The sequence below is a fragment of the Corvus cornix genome, chromosome 4A (assembly GCF_000738735.6).
Source record: "Corvus cornix cornix isolate S_Up_H32 chromosome 4A, ASM73873v5, whole genome shotgun sequence".
In the NCBI taxonomy this organism is placed as follows: Eukaryota; Metazoa; Chordata; class Aves; order Passeriformes; family Corvidae; genus Corvus; species Corvus cornix.
The window spans coordinates 10,597,866-10,607,757 of NC_047058.1; the positions used below are offsets into that span (position 1 = coordinate 10,597,866).

A 9,892-nucleotide genomic window follows, 5' to 3' on the forward strand; every position below is an offset into this window, starting at 1 on the left:
ATAAAATTAATGTAGCACATACTGAGTGGATTTCAAGGCAAGGGATTTACAAGCCTCACAACAGAGCTGCTGCAAACACAGGAGCAAGGTATTGTGTCTGCCTAGCTCTGGTGGGGCTCAGGTCTTGCTCTGTCAACGTTTAACACTTCTGTCTGTGGTTTTGGGGAGAAAATGAAACCGCCACAGATGACCTAAAATCAGAAGAAAGGTGAAGAATGAGGTAGTAAGTCATCGAGGCTGAACATTTGGGCTTTCTAGCTTGGCATAAATAAATGGTGTTTGTTTGTTTTTTAATAAGGTCAAGCATCAAGCCATGTATCCTGGAAGTCAGGAGCCAGGCTGTGTTTGCAGGACAGGGATTGCTGCCCAGAAAAGCAGGGAGCCAGAGAACAACTGAGAGATTATGGAGAATTAAAGCTCCTCGTCCAGCACTGTAGCTTGAAGGTAAAGGAATGATTTTGGTGGGATAGAGGGAGGAAGTTTGGCACCGGTAAGGAGACGCTCTTGTTTCTGTGTTGGATGACACATGAAGATTTCTGTAGCAGAACCTAGCGGGGTCTGAGACAGGGCTGATACAGGGAGCCTTTCTGACCTGATAGTCTATGAACTGAGCTGAGTGTTTCAAATAATGCCTGGTGTGGGTGGATGAAATGCGTGCCAGCTCAACCCAGATGTGCCTTGTCTTCCCGAAGCCTCTTGTGGGAGCCAGGTGCTCACTCCCACCTCCTTGCTGGGGCTTTGTGTGCTCTGGACACACGGATGAATACAGAGGTGGGGAAAGAGGGGTTCAGGTGATACATTTTACATTTCCCCTTTGCTGCTGCCTTTTGCTCCTCTGTAGCTGCTTGGTGAGAACCAACTGTAGCCTTCAAGCATTAGAAATATTTAAAAATCATCCCTTTTGCTCAGAGGAAAGGGGGCATAGCAAACAACTGCCATGTTCCCCAAGAGATCAATAACACCCTGCAGGAAGCTAAATCGTCCTTTATTAATCTGATGAATTAGCCTGATACAGGGAGGAATAGATCAACAGCATGGAAAATAAATGCATGCCCTGAGGCAAAGCTTGTCAGCTATGGAAATAGAAGTGTCTTTTTTTTATCCATAACAAATAATCTTGAAAGTTAGGCTGGGAGACCAAAGTGACTTCTGAGGTTTGTTAGTGCAATGTGGATAGAGAAACTCACTTCTCTCTTTGAAAAGCAATTACACAATCATGCAGAGACAAGCAGTTTCCCTGCTGTGCTGCTGAATTAGAAAGCCTGAATATCTTCCTCCTTATACTTCGAGAGGGACTGATTCAGCCAAGTACTTAGGTGTATGTTTCAGCTCCAGAGTCATTCCAGGGAGCTCAGCTTTAGCCTTGAAGTATGAGGATCTGGGGAAAAAGACAAAATGAAATGGCATCAAATTTCTATCTTCTATTGAAGAAGGCAAAAGATAGTTTTCATAATAAGGAACAAAAATCAGCACACCTGACCAGCCACCCTGAAGAGGCAGCCCTGGCCCTGGGTTTTTCCCTTGCCCTTACGGGAACAAGTTGCGCACAGCCAAGAATCGTTGTGGCTTTCTCTCTGAAAATGGCATGATTCAGCTGTTCCTTAGAAAATGTGATCAGCTTTTTGAAAGTCTCCACACTACCTTTGGTTGCATTGATTTGACCAAATCAGGGCTGGCTATTTTGAGTTTTCAAAGCATAGCCAATTTGCCAGTGTGGAGAGACTCCTGATGTGACTTAGGGACATGGTTTGGTGGTGGACTTGGCAGTGTTGGTTAATGGTTGGACCCAATAATCTTTGGGTCTTTTCCAACCTAAATGAATCTCTGACTCTATGATTTGTGCCCATTTTCTTTCAAGAACATGGTGCAGCATCACCCAACCATGCTCTGCGTGGGCCAGAGCAACCCGAACCCAGCAGCTCTGCAGCAGAACTGGGGCAAATTCTTGTGACTGCTGGAGAGTTTTGTTTCCTGCAGGTGCAGGGGCTCAGCAGGAGCTTTTGCACACCTGCTGATTTCCCAGTAAAATAAGCATGAATGATTATTCCGGAGCCAGGATGATTGACATGTCAACTCTCATATCACTTAGTGTTTTCGCAAGAGTGAGAATTTCAGTTTTCATTTCAAAAGTCCGCATTTCTTGCTTAAACTGTCAGAAACTGCTTGAAGAAATTTTAAGTCAGATTTAGGATTTGAGGGCATGTCAGAATTTGCAAATGGCTGTACATGGCAATCTGAATTGATATATATGGCTCTGAAATTGCCACTGGGGACAATTTTTTGAAAGCATGCTAAAGGAACTCTGGAAGAACTTCAAGCAGAGAGCACAAGGATCTTGGTGTATTTTCTTGGTGTAGAGTTAAGGGTTACATTTTCCCCACTGAACTCCACTGCCTGAGTCAAAATTGAAAACCACTGTGGTCTCTAATTCAATCTTTACAACTTACTACTATTTTTTATTAGATAGAAAATATAAATACAGAAATAGTCCCTTACAGTTATTGGGTCTGTGCAAGACACAAGGTGTTGCCAAAAAAGCAAGAGGGGAATTCTGCAGGTGCAGAACCCAATTCAAATGATAAACTACCTCCAGTGTCACTGCTTTTCTCATTTCCCATCCCTATTGGCAAATATGAATTTTTTTCTGAACCTACAACACTGAATAAAGTTATGTAAATCTGGTGCAATGAAGAAGGCTTTTAAGCTGTGGTAGGTATATCATGGTCCTCTGCCATTCTGTGAAATTGCTTTACAGCCAGGCCATAATCGCAATGACAGACATGCTTGATTGAGTTTTGTCTCTCTGTTAATCTATGGAGTCATTTGCAGGTGAAAATGAAGAGCTATGTGTATCTGGGAAACTGGGGATGCACTGAAAAATTATCCTTTTAATACTGAGCGTGGAGATTCCCTTGTGGTATTATAGGAGTGCATTTTAGGATTAGAGTCTTTGGAAGCTTCTCGTTACAAGTGTGATTGATTTTTTAGTGGTTTTTCCCCATAAAGTAATATTAGATATTAAAGAGCATATATTTCAGGTGATAGTGAAAAACTGAAGATTAAGGCAAGGTACTGCGAATGTGAGTGCATAAGAGATGGTGAAGATGACTCATTTCTCTAATGCACAGAGTGAAAGCTTAACTGAAAGGGTGAACAGATGAGAGGCAGAGCACAAGTGGTGTTTTATTGTCAGATCCTAAGAAATGTCATTTCAGACTCTCAGGGGAATTCTGCCTGGGCTTTCCTGTTATAAGTACAATTTGTTGTACATGAAAGAAACCAATGACGAGGGCATGGATGGCCTTTCACAGTGGGATGAGGAGAGCCACACATTCCAGGCAGGGTGGATTTGCAATGGCATGTACCAAAGTAGCCAGGAAGGCTGGCTGTGTCCTTTCCAGGTAAGGATGAGCCAAGGAGAGCTACATCAAAGTGGGGGAAGGTTATCTTGAGTCTACAATAACAGACTTGGTGGGACTCACCAGATCCTGAAGCGGTGCATGAGGTTAAATCCAGCCGGTGCAGACTGGAAGGGCTTTTCTCCTCTTTTTTTTGCATAACCGGGTGCATGCTGCTGCTGGAACCTTGTGTGGCTGCAGTCATCCTGTGCAGCCCTGGAGGGTTCACATTGCCGCTGTGAAAAGGAGATAAAAGCTCTTCTTATCTACATGGCTCCTCTCAGATATCAAGATGATTAGGCACACATATTTGTAAAATGTGCCCCAGCACCTCTTATTATTGACGACAGGGATGACTGGGAGCAATGAGTCAAAGTGAAAAATCAAAAGACAAGGTAAGGCAGTGGGGAGATCGTGACTTCCAGTCACCAAGGCTCTGACGTGGTTCTTGCTGACAGGGCTGCTTCCCACCCAGAAGGAAAGACCCTGACAACAACCAGGTTACAGATGGTGCAAAGAGGTTTTGGTTGCTCCTTGTCTAATCATCATAATATGAGCTGTCCCCCTCTCCTGAGAAGGCTGTCCCTGGACAGGTGACAGTGTGGAGCAGTGCCAGAGCAGATGTCAAGAGGCTGAAGCAAGGAGGGAGTCACTGGAGAGGACTTGGCCCTCCTTGAGCAGACCCATTTGATTTTCCCGTTTCCCTTGGAGAAAGAAGAGGAAGAGTAGACAAAGTGAAACAAAGAGTACCTTCACATATTGACTCGTTTCCGTGCCCAAACCTGTGTCCTTAAGCTCTCTGCTGGCTCCCCTCATCTGCACCCAATTACACACCCAGTAAGATGGTAAATACTGGGGGATCTGATCATATTTCTGTGGAAATCAATGGCAAGCCTTCCCTGGTTCTGGACCAGGCTTCTGTGAGGGAAATGCTTCTTGTGAACTAGGAAAGTTGGTGGGAGAAAAAAACCCAGCTTCTTAAAAATCCTTTGCAGTGATCAGCATTTGAATTTAGCCATTCAGGGACTTCTGATCCAGTGTAAGTGGAAAATTGTAACCTTTGCTGAAGAGCGTGATTCTGCTCAGCGGGAGGTGGCAGGATGCTCCGGATCTCGTGGGCTTGAACCCAGAGGGAGCTTTGTTTTTAGGTCTCCTGTTGACTAAGTTCTCCTCTCTCGTTTAGAGAGGGTAGTGTTACTGTAAGGAGGAATATTCAGATGATTGTTGCCTTGGGCCCTTCAGAAAAATTGCCACATTTTACATTAAGGGCAACCTTCCTCACGTAGTACATCTCTGCAATTAATTGTCTTGACACATGATTAGTACCTAGGGGCAAGGACGGATCGTTCTGTTGATTGGGCAGGGATGCGTTATTAATTGTATAAACTGGCTTATAGTCAAAGGACACAAACCAGTGGCTGCAGTTACTGTCACTGTGGAACTGATATTTGAAAGAGCACTGGAGATTTGTGGCAGGGCAATGCTCCTTTGCCATCCCAATATGATTAAGATTCTCTCACTGCAGCTCCTAAGAAATTAGTCTTTAAACCTGATCCTCTGCAACACCAGGTCAGTTGGAATTTCTGGTACCGTGCTGCACCCTCTCATTTTCTTGTGTTTGTTTTCCCTCATTGCCCAGACATGGAATGTGACAGACAGAAGAGTGCAGGCAGCTTCTCCCCAGCTGGCAGGGAGCAGTGTGGAATTTTGTACTTAAAAAAGGAACAAGCTGACCTTGACTCATTCTGAAATGACATGATGCTCCTTTTAGAGTTTTAATGCCATTTTTTCTGCCAAGAAGTCATTTTGAAAGGAAATAAGTTCATGAAGGATGTTACAAGATTTAGCAGAAGTAAATGTCAAAAAACTCAAAAATTATAATAATGGTCATATAGTGTAATTCTTCTCTCTGTATCCCATGTAGGTGAAGCAATTTTATAGCTGTTGTTACACTGTGCAGGATCTCTTCACAGTATTAATTACCAGATGAGATAATACAGTTCAAGCCTTACATACTTCACTAAAATGAATCCCGAAGTTTTCATTGCTGATTACATGCTCTTCGTACTAATGAGGATGCTTTGGAGAGCATACCTGGACATACAGGAGGCAGCCACAGATGAGTAGGAATGATGGCTCCTTCCACAGGTGAACGTGTACAGGAGAAGCTGCAAGGTGGAGGCCAAATGAAAGTCTGACGGCCCAAGGTGGGGGGAATGTGTGAGATGTGATGAAGATGGAACCAAATATTAAGGGTTTTTTTCAGGTTAATGCTATTAGCTGTGAGTTGTGCATTGCAACACCTGCAACATCTCTGCTGACAGGAGGCAGTTCCATGCCCTGCATTTTATTCATGTTCTTTCTCTTTTTGTTTCCAGCTGTGAGGGCTCTGAGGGGAGCAGCTGGTGCTTGAATGCTTTCAGTACCTCTTGCACGAGCAGCGCCCATGCTCATTTCTAAACCTGTCCAACACCCCTGGAGCTGGTGGTGGTGCTGGGTCTCTGGTGGTGCCCAGGGTGGGGAGGACACTCCTGCCCTCAGCCTTGGGGTGACCCTCCTGCCCCCAAGTCCTGCCCAGACACATGGCTAACTGGCTGCCTGCGTGCAGCTTCACACAGTACTGACAAAATTCCTCATCTTGACAGCATCACCCTCTGCTCTCATTACTTTAGAAACAGAAATTGTCCATACCAACTTCTTAGAGTGATACCTGAAGGGAAATGCATGTTATGGTACACACTGTTATTAAGTGCCTCAGGCACCAGCAATCTTTTTTCCTGCCAGCACTGATTCATTAAGCAGCATAAGGAAGTATAACAGTGATGGGTATTAGCTTATATCTCCCTTGCTAATCAGACTCTAATTTGTCTTCTTCATTTTTGTTTCCAGTGTTTTGCATTGTTGTAATGAAGAACAAATAGCACAGGAGAAAAAGCACCTACAGAACTGTAGCTTTTTGGCTTGTGCATTTCTACCAGGCCCAAGTGGTTCACTGATAGGACTTTTATGTATTGCAAATTCAAAAAGAAAGACTTCTTGGTCTAAAAATTGTCTCGATTTAAATGGGATCTCAAATTGAGAGTAAACTTCTCAACTTTAAGCACATTCAAGAGCTGCAGGCCATTGTACCTGGTGATGTCCAGGGCCCTAGAAAACTTAGAGAGGAAAAATAGGTAAACCAGATAAAGAAGAAAACAGCCCAAAAAAGGCATCGTGAGAAATACTGAACATTATGCTCTCTCCCCACAGGAGAAAACCGCTCAAACGTCAAGAGCAGCCTGGTTTGTTTCAGCAGAAGCATGGTGAGGTGCAGGAGATTCCTGTGCTGCCTTGCCGAGAACGTGTCAAAGGCTGTGGTGCCCTGGTTTTTGCAGGGCCGTGCAATGCTTCACTTTTACAGTTGATCACCTTTGTGTTTGTGTCAAACCTCACGGAAAAAAAATATAACCTAACATAAACCACACGATGTACAGAGCGAGGTGTGGGAGTGCTCAGGGCATGCAGTGGAGATGGACAGGCAGCCCCAGCGCACAGGAGGGCTGCACAGCCGAAATGCGGCCTGGCCCCGGGCAGATTTTTATGTCTTGCTGAACATTTTTCTTAGCCAGTTGTGTGGAATTTCCTTTGTTTCTGGCTTCTGCTCTCTGTTACACCTGTGGTGATTTGCAGGAGGAGAAGTGACAAAAAGCTCATCCAACTAGAAGCCCCAGTGTCTCAACCCTGTACACCTTCCACAGCATGAACACTTTCACAAATGCCTTTTTTATTTTAAAGCCAGGTCCTGGGAAGCTCTGGTTTGTTGCTGGGCTCTGTGGTGCTACCCCAGGGCTCTCAGTCCCTTGTGCCAAGAGTGGCTGGGTGTTGGCAATGGCCCCTCTGCCCTCAGGGCTTGGATCCCATAACATTTCTTTCCTTGTTCTGTCAGAAATGACCCCCATGCTCTGCTCCTGCTCACATCCTGAATTTTTAAGCATCTTTGGATAGTAACGACTTCAGAGCTACTCCTGAAAAGAACCCTGAGATTAACACTGCAACAGCAGTAAAAGTGATGCACCAATCTCTAATAAAGGTTAAGTGCCCTGTTAACCAAATACTTCATGTCTCAATTCAATTTAAACCCTACTAAGAAAAATTTGTTCCTTTGAAGTGGACAAAAAGTGTTTTCAGCTGATGATGCACATTTTAAATTAATTTTAGAATTATTATTATATTAAGATACACTAATAGCAATGAAGGTATGTGTGTGGGCGCTTGGGGAAAGACCAAGGCAAACACATTCTTCAATATGAATTATTTTTCTTTTCACCTATCATGTAATCACCTGTAACGTGTTTTATTATTGTTAATAATTAATTTGCATTGTATTAATATTTATTATTGTTCTGGCCCTCAGAAGAATCCAAGGGCTCTGGGGAGCAAAACGAGCTCTGTCAAACTCCTCATGTTCCAGCTGCAATGGGAAGGTGTGATCATATTGCTCCATGTAGGCAGAGGTGTGCTCTGTGTCTGAATTTAAAACATCACTGAAACAAAAATGGAAAGATAGTTCTGAGGGCGGGTGTGTTTCCCCAGGTCAGAGCTTCTTGCAGTGTCTCTGGTGCTCTGGGTGTGGATGACCTCCTCTTTTATTTATTTTTGTTGGAGGCAGTAATTTTATGAGTAGTTTTCTAGGCAAGCGAAGGTTGAACTTTTGAGGTAAATGTACACGGCATGACCTTTATGTCTCTTAGCCACTGTCAGGCTTCGCTGAGTGCTCTGCACCCTGACATTCACTAAGGCAATAAAGAAATGAAAAGTACTAATGTAACCTTTATAAAAATAGTTGAAATGATAGTTTAGTTTTTAATCTCCCACTATGGTGTTAAAATAAGCTCAATAAACTTTGGCAGTAAATTACATTCAGAAGGAATTCAATTTAAATAACATTATGGTTATGATAGTCAGCAAATTATGTCCTAAACTGCTGCTTCAAGAAAAAAAAGACACATTTAGGGTGGGATTGTTGGCCTTTCCAATTTTTGGATAATACTTGGGCCACTATTAATTTTTCGGTAGTTGATCTGGAACCTGAGGTCCTTTCTTCTTGCATATCCTGCCAGGCAATTAAGAGGATGTTGTAGATTAGCACCTCTCAGCCGCCAGGGCAGATGAGTCTTGTGTATTTGAGCTGCAGCATTGTGCTTCCTGTCATCTTTAGAAGTGACCTGCACAAAAAATAGGACCAAAATGCTGTTTGAAGAGAAAGAAATGAAACAAAGGAATGGTTTAAACAAGGTTGTAAAGTTGTTTGATAGTGAGAATAATTTCTTGGGCTTCATATAATGTGACATGGTTTGCAGGGTGATCATTAGAGATCAGGCTATGAAATCAGGCTGAGCTTGTGGCTCTGAAGTACCCGCTGGAAACTGAATATGCCATAGGCTCACATATCTGAATACGTGCTGGAAACAACTGCTGTGTGATGATTGAAGTCTGTATGTGAGATAAAAGTTAAGTAGAACAGTATATACAAGAGTATGTCTTTTATCGTACATGGAGGGATCTGAAACTATTTCTCAAACACATATTTCTCGGAGTTGTTTTTCCCCAAATGCTCTCCTTTTGCAGTCTGTGGTGATACAGCAATCTTTATCCATTGCCCTGGATGCAATTTTGAGCTCTGATTTGTCTAACTGCACAAAACATACTCAGGAAGGTGAGGGACATGTGCCCAGCACTGGTTTTGTTGGATGTTTTAATTCATGAGAGATATCACCATTCTACTTGTTCTCTTGCAAAATTAAATCCTCTCCCATGTAGTCAGCCTTTAATTGCCTGTAGTGCTGAGGCAGAGCTTGGAGAGGAGCTATAGAAGGATTTTTCTGAATAGGTAGGACTAGAGAAAACAATGGTTCCTGAGCTCTGCTCACCCTCTCCTGCCTCTGTATCTGCTCAGCCTGACTGCATCTTTCACAGTGGAAGGGGACATATGGCCTGTCATGGGGGAAGCACCAGGGAAGATGAATACAGTGAAAAAATACAGTATTGCCACCAGTTCAACTAGACTAGGAGCTATTACTGGAAGACTGAGTTTATTTCTTACAGCTGTGGGGAGGTTTCTGTTCCTTTGAAGCTGAGGAGAGCACAGTGAAGGTGTGGGAGGTGATTTTCAGTGTGGGGAAGAGGGACAGAGGAAAAGCAGTTTGCACTACCAGGGAAAATGTGCTAAAGGGAAGGAAACAAATATTGCCTATGGGTGATAAAAAGATAGATGCACATTATAGACTAGTGGGGGCTATTTTCTGGAGAAATTGTGATCTCTACTAGCAGGTGAGCAGGATTGCAATGCTAAAGACTTGTTGCATTGTTCCCAATGCTGCTCTAGACTTAGGTAATTTCACACTTTCTCTATGAAAAAATAATCTGCTAAACGAGTTTTACTGTATAATTTTCAATGAATATAATTTAAAAAGGTTTCAGTAAAACAGCTCTTTACCCCTTGAAGGAAACTGAGA

General features: G+C 43.3%; 1 long non-coding RNA gene across 1 annotated transcript; it reads right to left on the minus strand.

The window, feature by feature from the left end:
- Positions 1-968: 968 nt before the first annotated feature.
- On the minus strand, positions 969-4,065 carry LOC109145731. Its single transcript, XR_002047384.3, has 2 exons — positions 3,483-4,065; positions 969-1,378 (listed from the first exon to the last, which is right to left on the minus strand). It is a non-coding gene; the product is annotated as an uncharacterized LOC109145731 (long non-coding RNA).
- Between the last annotated feature and the right edge of the window lie 5,827 nt (positions 4,066-9,892).